Raw genomic sequence first — 11,629 nt, 5'->3', positions numbered from 1 at the left:
TATGAATTTAGGAAGTATGATCAGTAAGTTCGCAGATGACACAAACATTGGTGGAGTGGTAAATAGCAAGGAGGGAAGCCTCAGGCTACAGGACGATGTAGATGGGTTGGTCAGATGGGCAGAACAGAGACAAATGGAATTTAACCCTGAAAAGTGTGAGGTGATGCATTTTGAGAGGCTAGGGAATACACAATGAATGGTAGGACCCTAGGAAGGACAGAGGATCAAAGGGACCTTGGTGTGCATGTACATAGATCCCTGAAGGCAGCAGGACAGGTAGATAAGGTGGTTAAAAAGGCATATGGGATACTTGCCTTCATTAGCCGAGGCATAGAATACAAGAGCAGGGAGGTTATGATGGAGCTGTACAAAACGCTAGTTAGGCCACAGCTGGAATACTGTGTGCAGTTCTGGTCGCCACACAATAGGAAGGATGTGATTGTATTCGCTAGAGTTTAGAAGAATGAGAGGGGATCTCATTGAAACTTATACAATTCTAACAGGACTAGACAGACTAGATGCAGGAAGGATGTTCCCAGTGGCGGGGGAGTCCAGAACCAGGGGTCACAGTGTAAGGATAAGAGGCAAGCCATTTAGGACTGAGATGAGGAGGAATTTCTTCACCCAGAGAGTGGTGAACCTGTGGAATTCTCTACCACACAAGGCAGTTGAGGCCAATTCATTAAATATATTGAAGAAGGAGTTGGATATATTTCTTAAGGCGAAAGGGATCAAGGGATATGGGGAGAAGGCAGGGACAGGGTATTGAATTTGGATGATCAGCCATGATCTCATTAAATGGCGGAGCAGGCTCGAGGGGCCGAATGGTCTAGTCAGACTTACCGAGTATGACGTGTGACATCATTGAGGGTGTACAGTATTTACAAAGTCTTTTATGAAGTTTTCTTTCAAATTTGTTTGGGATCATTTGTCATAAGACAAGAAAAAATATGATCTGACATTTGTACAGGACCTTTCATGAGCTCAGGCCATCCCAAAGGGCATCACAGCCAATGAAGTACTTTTCAAGTGTAGTCACTGTTGCAATGTGCTGATAAATAACCAGATATTGTGATTTTTAGTGATGTTGGTTCAGGGATAAATGTTGGTCGGGACGGTGGGACAATTCGCCTTTCCCTCTTCAAATAGTGCCATAGGATCTTCCACCTGCGAGGGCAGAATGGGCCGCTGTAAATAAACATCTCATCTGAAAGACGGCACCTCTGACAGTGTAGCACTCCCTCAGTACTGGACCATGGGGTAGATTTTCACATTGTAGCCCGGGTGTAAACCTGCCATTGTGAATCAGCCGCCCGCTGTTCTTTAATAGATATGAAAATCGGGCGGGTTCTATAATGGGCCTTCGATCTGCAATGCCAGTTTCACGCCTGGGCAGCTCGTTGTAATTCTATCCCCATGGGTTAGTATTTTGAACACCTCAGTGCTGCTTGGAGGCATTTCATTCACCGACACACAGACACGGGCACTATGTACAAAAGCAGGTCTCTGCACACTCAGGACAACACACTGGGTTTTGTATTAAATGAAACTTTATTTTCTGAATTGTATCCCAATAGTTAGGACATGCAAATAAAAATAAAATCCACATCACACTAAATACAACAGGATAATAATGCTGCAATGGTAATCAATTTATATACAGGCTGAGTTAACCCCCTCCAGAATTGTAGTCTGGGCCTGTTCATACTGTTTTTTCAACTTCTCGCACTCTGCTTGTAAGGAGTCGTAGAGAAGAACTGGAATAAAATCCTGGCTTCCTGAAGATTCCTCTTCATTTGTTTCTTTCGCAATTTCCTGTTGGAGTTCAGCCAAGGCTGCTATGCTATCTGCCATCAACTCTTCTTTATTCTTGCAGTCCATCTCAGCCATTTCCCGTTTACTTTCATTTAACTGAGTGAGTAGTCCCTTATTTTGGGCTGAGAGATATTGCACCTTCTCATGTAGACCCTTGCACTCCTTCTCTGCTTGACATAGCTGATTACCGCTGATTTGGTTCTGCGTTTCAAGTTCCAACATCCTTTGCTTAGCTTCTTTCAGTTTCGCCCCTATAAGCTCCTCTTGCAACATGGCCACATTATTCTCATCAGGTAAAGAAGCGTTTCTCTTTTCCATGTCCAAGATTTGTTTCTGCATCTCCTTAAGAGCACCCTGTGATTCAACTTCTCTTAACTTTGCCTGCACTAGCTCCGTCTCTAATTGCAGAACAAAATCCTCAGTGCAGCGTGATTTGCCCTTCTGCTGTATCTCTAGATCATGCAAATATTCTAACCCCTGAACATCATCAGGGAGATGTGATCGGTAATTGGTCACGATGGCTCTATGGTCGCTCTCTGCTTGAGCCAGTAGGTTCTGTTGTCTTTCCAGACTCTCCCATTCGGTGTCATAGAACTTTTTCATTGTTTTCATCTCTTGTACGAGGCGGTAACTTAATTGTTCTAATTGTTGTTGTACTTTGAAATAGCGTTGAGTTCGAGCCCGGTGTTCCTCCGTAATGCATATGTCTGTAGCTTGAACAGACTCAGAATTCTCTGTCTTTATGCACGCCATCGATTTTCCAACCTTAGTCTGTGAGTTAATGTTAACCTTGTTTTTCATACATAAGCTGGACTTATCGTCTTCCGGCTCAGAGTCTGAGCTGCTTGTCTGCACCGAGTCCTCACTTGTCATTGCTTGTCGGTAGTGCCATTCCATGTCTATTTTCTTGATCCACTCCCGTCCTAGAAGTGGTGGTCCTCCCTCAGGTAGTACGTACAAATTCATTCTTGGGTGTACTTTACCCCTATCTCTCACCTTGACTCTTATTTTCCCCATGGGGTATACGCGATGCCCCGTGTATGTCTGTAATACGAACTTGGTATTTCTTAAGGGTATGTGAGAGAATAGTCGGTGGTAGTCCTTTTGGTTGATGACTGATACAGCTGATCCCGTGTCCAGCTCCATTCGTACTTGGACTCCAGCTATTTTTAGTGTGACCCAGATCGTCTGTAGATCAGTTACTTTACCCACATTGTGGATTCTCAGACTATCCAACTCCTGGCTGTTTGGGTCTGAGTCTGAATTTTGTTCGTCTGAACTCTTTTCAGCCACCTGATGCACCTTGTTGTACTTTTCTTGTGGTGGTGGCTTCCTTTGTTTGTTGGTCTTCTTTCTGGACCTGCATACCTTCGCGATGTGACCCAGTTTGCCACATTTCCTGCACTCTTGATTCTTAAACCAGCACTGATTCTGGTCGTGCGTTGTCTTTCCACAACGGTAGCATTTGGAAATGCTTGCAGTCATTTGGTCCACCCCGAGTGCCGCCGCCTTTAGCTGCATTTCCGCCGTCCCTTTCGCTGCGGCTTCGTGCGATGAAGCTATGAGGACAGCCCTGTCCAGTGTGAGGTCGTTTTCTTCCAGAAGTCGCTTCTGCGTTCCTTCTTTGGCCAAGCCGCATACGAACTTGTCCCGCAGCGCCTCTGTCAAATTCCCTCCAAACTGGCAGTATTTCGCTAGCTTACGCAGTTCGACTAAGTATTCCGCATTGCTTTCATCTTGCCTCTGGGTTCTGGCGTAAAATTTAAATCGTTCAGCCAGTATCAACGGTGTGGGGTTCAAGTGATCCTTCAGCACTGCTACGCTCTCTTCGAAGGTCTGGTCCACTGGTTTAACTGGTGCTATTAGATGTTTCAAGAGCCCGTATGTTTTTGCTCCCATCGAATTTAACAAAGTTATTGCCTTGGCGTATATGGCTACGCAATATATTCCTATGCGTTCCCCATACGTGGCCCTGTCTTCTATTTCAGCATTAAAATCATTAATATTTCCTCGCTTAGGCATCTTCTTCTCTTTCCGAGAACAGCACAAGTATTTCTTTACTTATTATTAATTTTCTTCTCTTCTTGAGACCACCACCAGTATTGCTTTACTTATTTCTTGTTTCTGAAAATTCTAATTAATTTTCTTCTCTCTTCTTGAGAACACCACAAGTATTGCTTTACTTATTTCTTGTTTCTGAAAATTCTAATTAATTTTCTTCTCTCTTCTTGAGAACACCACAAGTATTGCTGTACTTATACTTATTTTCCCTCTCTTCTTGAGAACACACCAGCCTTTCTGAAAAATCTTATTACTTTCCTGAAATTCTTAATAATTTCCAAGATGGCGGTTTCCCGCTTCTTCCTTCTTCAGCGGTTTCCCCGCGAAAAATGGCTGCTTTCCCGCGCTTCTCGCTCTCCCCGCCCACTTCGATGGCGGTTTTCCCGCGCTTCTCGGCGCTCTCCGCCCACTTCAATGGCGGTTATCACCCGTTCCCCGACGCTGACTTTCAGCCCGAGTGCGGCTCTTATCAGCGGATGCGATCGATGGCCCGGCTGCGCCTCGCACTTGAAAGCGGGCCCCGGCCTCTGGCTCACCCGCTCGCGCGGATCTTGCTCGCTCCCTCCCGGGCTCTGGCTTACCCGCTCGCGCGTTTCACCGCGGCTCTTATCAGGGATTGCGATCGCCCTTATCTCCCGATCGGTGGCACTGTCTTTGCAGCCAACACTGCGGCTTACCCACGAGGTTATGGAGGCTTCAGGGTCCTAATGCCTGTCGCTTCCAGCCTGTCGGTTCCAGACTGGTGAGGATTGAAACCTCTCTTCAACGTCCTGTCTTCGGACGAAGCCGCCGTGGAACAACTGCCGCAGGGTTCGAATCCTGACTCGTCGCCAATGTTAAGTCTGTGGGTTGTATTATAAATAATCACAGACTCCACTGTTAACAAAATAAAACACGTCTTTACTATTCAGAGGCTCGGGCGATTCTGCCCTAGTTAACGTATCACAACCCTTATATACTGGTGTGGTCACTATCGGTATTACAGTATACATGAGCCAATAGATAGTGCCACCCTAAAGTAGTGCTCTTAAAGGCGAACGGTTACATTCTATAGTTCCCTTAAAGGTAAACGGTTACATACACAACATTATCCACTTTGGTGTCAAAAGCAGGAAGGCAGATTATTATCTGAATGGCAATAGATTGGGAGAAGGGGAAGTGCAACGAGACCTGGGTGTCCTTGTGCACCAGTCGCTGAAGGTAAGCATGCAGGTGCAGCAGGTGGTTAAGAAGGCAAATGGTATGTTGGCCTTCGTAGCGAGAGGGTTTGAGTACAGGAACAAGGATATCTTACTGCAGTTGTACAGGGCCTTGGTGAGACCGCACCTTGAGTATTGTGTGCAGTTCTGGTCGCCTTATCTGAGGAAGGATGTTCTTGCCATGGAGGGAGTGCAGCGAAGATTCACCAGGCTGATTCCTGGGATGGCAGGAATGACGTATGAGGAGAGATTGGGTCGATTGGGCTTGTACTCGCTGGAGTTTAGAGGAATGAGAGGGAATCTCATTGAAATTTATAAAATTCTAACAGGACTAGACAGACTAGATGCAGGAAGGATGTTCCCGATGGTTGGGGAGTCCAGAACCAGGGGTCACAGTCTAAAGATAAGGGGTAGGCCATTTAGGACTGAGATGAGGAGGAATTTCTTCACCCAGAGAGTGGTGAACCTGTGGAATTCTCTACCACAGAAGGCAGTGGAAGCCAATTCATTAAATATATTCAAGAAGGAGTTGGATATATTTCTGAAGGCTAAAGGGATCAAGGGATATGGAGAGAAAGCAGGGACAGGGTACTGAATTTGGGTGATCAGCCATGATCTCATTGAATGGCGGAGCAGGCTCAAGGGGCCGAATGGCCTATGTTTCTATGTGCACAGCCCCTTCCCTCCCTATTTCCCCACTCACCTCAGCAAGCTCTAAGCAGCCAGTTACATTGCAGGTGTAGAGGGTGAGATGGACTGACAGACACAAGTGAAGCTGTTAGATTCCACTTGATGTGAGACCTGTTCACAGGGTCTGCGTTTCTTGTGACTTGGCATTCCAGTTACAATAGGCAGTTTGCTTCTGTGTAAAACTGAATCTACTTTGTGGAGACATAAACTGCGTAGTATAGCTTTCTGTCGATGGCTACTTAACCTGATCTCTGGCAAACAATGAAACCGTCTCCAACTATGGTTTTTAAAATTCGCTTATGGGATGTGGGCGTCGCTGGCAAGGCCAGCATTTATTGCTCATCCCTAATTGTCCTTGAGAAGGTGCTGGTGAGCTGCCTTCTTGAACCGCTGCAGTCTGTGTGGTGAAGGTACTCCCACAGTGCTGTTAGGGAGGGCATTCCAGGATTTTGACCCAGCGACGATGAAGGATCGGCGACATACTTCTAAGTCAGGATGGTGTGTGACTTGGAGGGTAACTTGGAGGTGGTGGTGTTCCCATGCGCCTGCTGCCCTTGTCCTTCTAAGTGGAAGAGGTCACGGGTTTGGGAGGTGCTGCCGAAGAAGCCTTGGGAGATACTGGGCGAGAGATTCAACCTACTGCCCGGTGTAAAACTGGAATCGGAACCAGCTGCTCATCCTGGAATCTGCCTGACTTCCATTAAAATCACTGGAAATGAAATCACGCGGTTTCTATAATGGGAGGAAAATCTACAATACCAGTTTATGCACAGGTGGCAACTTGAACAACTGCCCTGTTCCTGGGGCTATTGGATCGCTCGGGCACAGCAAGTTCATGAAAATGGGCTTTTTTCCCTTTGTGAAGCACCTTGTGACATTTTTCTAAGTTCAGAGAGTTAATAAATGGAAGAACTGGTTACCGATGAAGTAGACCAGCTACTGACGAGAATTTCCCTGCTTCCACAATGAAGGAGTGTGTAATGATCAGTAACATGTCATTCTAGAATGGTACACTAGGTGGAGCTGTATGTTTAAGAGTGTGCTACCCACGATGCACTAGGCTACCCACAAGGCAGTAGTCAAGATGGATGCCTGTACACTAATCCACATGGCTGAATAAATGACTAGCTCTAAGCTAGCTGTTCATAATGAAAACGTCTATTTATTTATGAACATATAACATGGTACCAGGAGTGGTAACATCTGCTGAATATTGTGAAATGCGACATGGAGAATTTGAAGCCACCGGAGGGTTTGAAACTCACGGGAAATGTCGACTGCAATTGACGGACTTTCAAACAACAATTCAAACTCTACATTGCTGCCATCGGGTTCAGTACGAAGCCAGACGCAAGGAAAATAGCATTGCTGCTCACGGTTGCAGGCCCGCAGGCGATAGAAGTATTTAATACGTTTGTATTTGATCAAGAGGAGGACAGAGAAAAGATGGACGATGTGCTAAAGAAGTTTGATACGCATTGTTCTCCCAAAAAGAACGAGACCTATGAAAGGTACGTGTTCCGTTCACGGACACAGCAGCAAAATGAGACTTTTGATAGCTTTGTGACCGATCTGAAACTGAAAGCAGAGACATGTAATTTCTCTGAACTGAAATCATCCATGATTTGTGACCAGATTGTGTTTGGTATGCATGATAAAAAGGTTAGGGAACGTCTGTTGAGAGAAACCGAATTAACATTGGCGGATGCTGTGAAAATATGCCATGCCAGTGAGCTAGCTCAGAAGCACGTGAAGACTTTCAGTGAAATTAATAGTGGTGCGATTGTAGTAAGTGATAGTGCTGCTGTCGGTGCTGTGTCCTACAAGGGGAAGAAACGTGGGCAGAACAGAAATGCAAAGCAATCGGAGGATGGAACTTTCAATTGTAAACGCTGTGGTTACAAACACCAGTCACGACAATGCCCAGCGTTTGGAAAAATGTGCACAAAATGTAATGGAAAGAATCACTTTGCCAAACAATGCTTTTCAAAAGTAAAAACAAAGAAAGGGCAACAAGTCAATGTGATTGAGGACACTGATTTAAGTGAGACATTTTTTGTAGGCATGGTGTCATATGACAATATAGAAAAGGATACAGAAAATGTGCAGCCCTCAGGAATGGACAATGCTGAACATAAAGTTAATGCAGTAAAAGAGGACAAATGGATAATGTCACTGCAGGTAAATGGAGCATTAGTTACATTGAAACTAGACACTGGGGCAAAAGCAAACTTAATCAGTATGAGTGACATTAAAAATATGAAAGAAAAGCCCAAAATACAGAAAAAGTCAGTACTACTGAAGGACTATAATGGACAGAAAATAGATAGCTTAGGTGTATGCAGACTTAAAGTGACAGTCAAAGACAAAGTGCATCATCTCAGGTTTTCTGTTGTGGCTGAAGGACTTGATTCACTACTAGGTGACAAAGCTTGTGAGGACTTAGAACTGGTCAAGAGAGTCCACCGTATAAACTGCGCCATAAGCAGACCAGATGACTCGGTGGATTCTGTAGTGAGTAATTTCCAGGATGTGTTCAAAGGATTTGGAGTTCTACCATTCACTTACAAGATCCAGCTAAAGGAGGATGCTCAGCCAGTGGTACATGCTCCATGGAGAGTTCCAGCACCCCTGCGTGACCAGCTCAAGAAAGAACTTGACAGAATGACCACACTAGGAGTCATCAGAAAAGTCGAAGAGCCAACAGACTGGGTCAACTCCATGGTATGTGTAAAGAAAAAGAACAATGATCTAAGAGTATGCATGGATCCAAAGGACTTAAATGCAAACATAAAATGTGAACACTACCAGATTCCCAAGCGAGAAGAAATCACCAGTGAAATGTCAGGTGCCAGATACTTCACAAAGCTCGATGCCTCACAAGGATTTTGGCAACTAAAACTGGATGAAGAGAGCACCAAATACTATACCTTCAACACACCATTTGGCAGGTATTGTTTCCTCAGAATGCCTTTCGGGATAATATCTGCATCTGATATCTTTCATAGAGCGATGGAACACATAATTGAAGGTCTGGAAGGAGTTTGGGTCTATGTTGATGACATCATCATCTGGGGCTCCACACTGAAAGAACACAATGAGAAACTGACTAAAGTGCTACAGAGCATATGCCGGAATGGACTGAAGCTCAACAAAGCCAAGTGTCAGTTTGGCGTCCAGGAAGTCACTTTCCTAGGAGATAATCTATCTGGTAAAGGAATAGAGCCAGATATGGAAAAAGTAAACGCCATACTCAACATGCCCCGACCCACTGACAAAAAAGGAGTGCTACGCATCATGGGGATGATAAACTTCATTGGAAAGTTCATTCCTAACTTGTCAGCCAAGACAGCCTGTCTGCGAGACCTGCTACATAAAACAAATGAGTTCGCATGGACAGGAAGACATGAACAAGAGTGGATGAACCTCAAAAGAGTGCTGACAACCACACCTGTACTCACCATCTTTGACCCAACAAAGAGAATCAAAGTGTCAACGGATGCATCAAAAGATGGCCTAGGCGCGGTCTTGCTACAAGCAGAGGGTGAAGATTGGAAGCCTGTTGCCTATGCCTCCAGGTCTATAACTGATTCGGAGTGTCGATACGCCCAGATTGAAAAGGAATGTCTAGGCTTGGTAGTTGGACTAGAAAAGTTCCATGGCTACATATATGGACTTCCCATCTTCACAGTTGAGACAGACCACTGCCCACTGGTTGCCATCATAAAAAAAAACCTGAATGAGATGTCTCCAAGGATTCAACGACTCATGATGAAGCTGCAAAGATATGACTTTGAACTGATCTACACACCAGGCAAACACATAGTGTTAGCAGATGCACTATCCCGAGCACCCACAATGAGTCATGTGAGCTCTACTGAGGAAGACGTGGATGTTCATGTGAGTATGGTCACTGCTGCGCTGCCCGTGTCAGACACAAAATCAAATCAAAGCAAATAGCAGAAGAAACAGTAAAAGATACAGTATTACAAACAGTAATAGAGAACATTCATCATGGTTGGCCAAAAGGTTCCTGTCCAAAGTACTTTCACATCAGGTCAGAGTTGAGTGTCGCAAGTGGATTATTACTAAAACAGAACAGAATAGTCATTCCACAGGCTCTACGTCGAGACATGCTCAAAAGGATTCATGAGGGACACCTCGGAATTGAAAAATGCAAAAGGAGAGCAAGAGACACTGTATATTGGTCTGGCATAAGGACACTGAGAACATGATAGGCAAATGTGAGACATGTCAGAAACACCAAAACAAACAAGCAACCAATGATAGTAGCTGACTTACCAACAGCACCATGGCAAAAGGTTGGTATGGACCATCTATTAGTGATTGACTACTATTCTAACTATCCTGAGGTGGCGCTGCTCTCAAGCACATCAACAAGCAGTGTCATAATGCATATTAAATCCATCTTCGCCAGACATGGAATTCCCAGGATTGCCGTTAGCGACAATGGTCCGTGCTTCAACTGTAAGGAGTGGCAACAGTTTGCAGCACAGTATGACTTTCAGCACATCACATCCATGCTCAGTCGAATCGTAAGGCAGAGAAAGGTGCTCAAGTTCTCAAACAGCTACTGAAGAAAGCGACAGAAAGCAAGTCTGATCCTTATCTCGCCCTGCTGAGCTACCGAGCCTCCCCTTTAGACTGTGGTTCTTCACCTGCTGAACTCCTAATGGGTCGCAAGTTGCGCTCCACACTACCCTGCTATGCAAAAGAAAAGCAGAGTAAGGAACTGAGACAGAGACTTCAACTGTTAAAGCTGAAACAGAAATCACACTATGACAAGTCATCCAAAACTCTGAAACCATTGACAAGGGATGATGTTGTCAGGATTGAGGATCCAGATGCATGGAACAGGAAAGCTACAGTTCTTGAGGAAGTAGGACCAAGGTCATACACTGTTAGAACTGAGGAAGGACAGATTCTCAGGAGGAACTGCCGTTCCCTCCTGAAAACAGAAGAAACTATCCAAGAGCAAATCGATGACAATGCCGCAACTGAATCTTGTCACTCACCACCAGGACAATCTAACACAAACACACATACAGGCTCTCATGAAAACACATCAGACTTACCTGTGCTGAGAAGATCCACACGTGAAGTAAAAAAGCCTGATAGACTTAATCTTTGAGTACAAAAAAAAGTATATTGAAAATGTGTTGACTGTTGTGAAGATGTTTATGTCGTTATGATTGATTGATATTGATTTTGTTTAACCTTAAAGAAAGGGGGATGTAATGATCAGTAACATGTCATTCTAGAATGGTACACTAGGTGAAGCTGTATGTTTAAGAGTGGACTACCCACGATGCACTAGGCTAGCCACAAGGCAGTAGTCAAGATGGATGCCTGTACACTAGTCCACATGGCTGAATAAATGACTAGCTCTAAGCTAGCTGTTCATAATGAAAACGTCTATTTATTTATGAATATAACAGAGTGGACTGAACAAACACACGGGGAAGATAATAATGAAAAACAGCATCCATTTTGAAGCTAGTTCAGCAAGAAAATCCCTAATATAGAAACCCCAGTAGAAAAAGGGAGAACAGAAAAAAGCTGATGGTGATTTTATCACGTGGTGATATATGTTTGGCCCAGCACAATAGAAGTGTGTGTAACTGGATCAGAGTTGTGGCGATAATTTGCTCCTGACACCATATGGAGCAAGATCAACATGAGAGGGGGGTAGATTTACTCTGGGTGATGTTTCTTGGGAAATGGTGAATGTTCTCAGGACTTTTACAATTCGGTTACAAATACCCAACAGAGGAAATGTTTCCACTAATCTTCACTACTTGCTTCACATTGTGCCTGGGAGATTATGTCCCCAATAGGGACTG

This window comes from Somniosus microcephalus, unplaced genomic scaffold, assembly GCF_052327205.1.
Source record: "Somniosus microcephalus isolate GS21.2 unplaced genomic scaffold, FLI_Smic_1.0 unresolved_chr1, whole genome shotgun sequence".
NCBI classification, from domain to species: domain Eukaryota; kingdom Metazoa; phylum Chordata; class Chondrichthyes; order Squaliformes; family Somniosidae; genus Somniosus; species Somniosus microcephalus.
The sequence above is the reverse complement of the archived record's forward strand: the minus strand, read 5'-3'. Positions refer to the sequence as shown.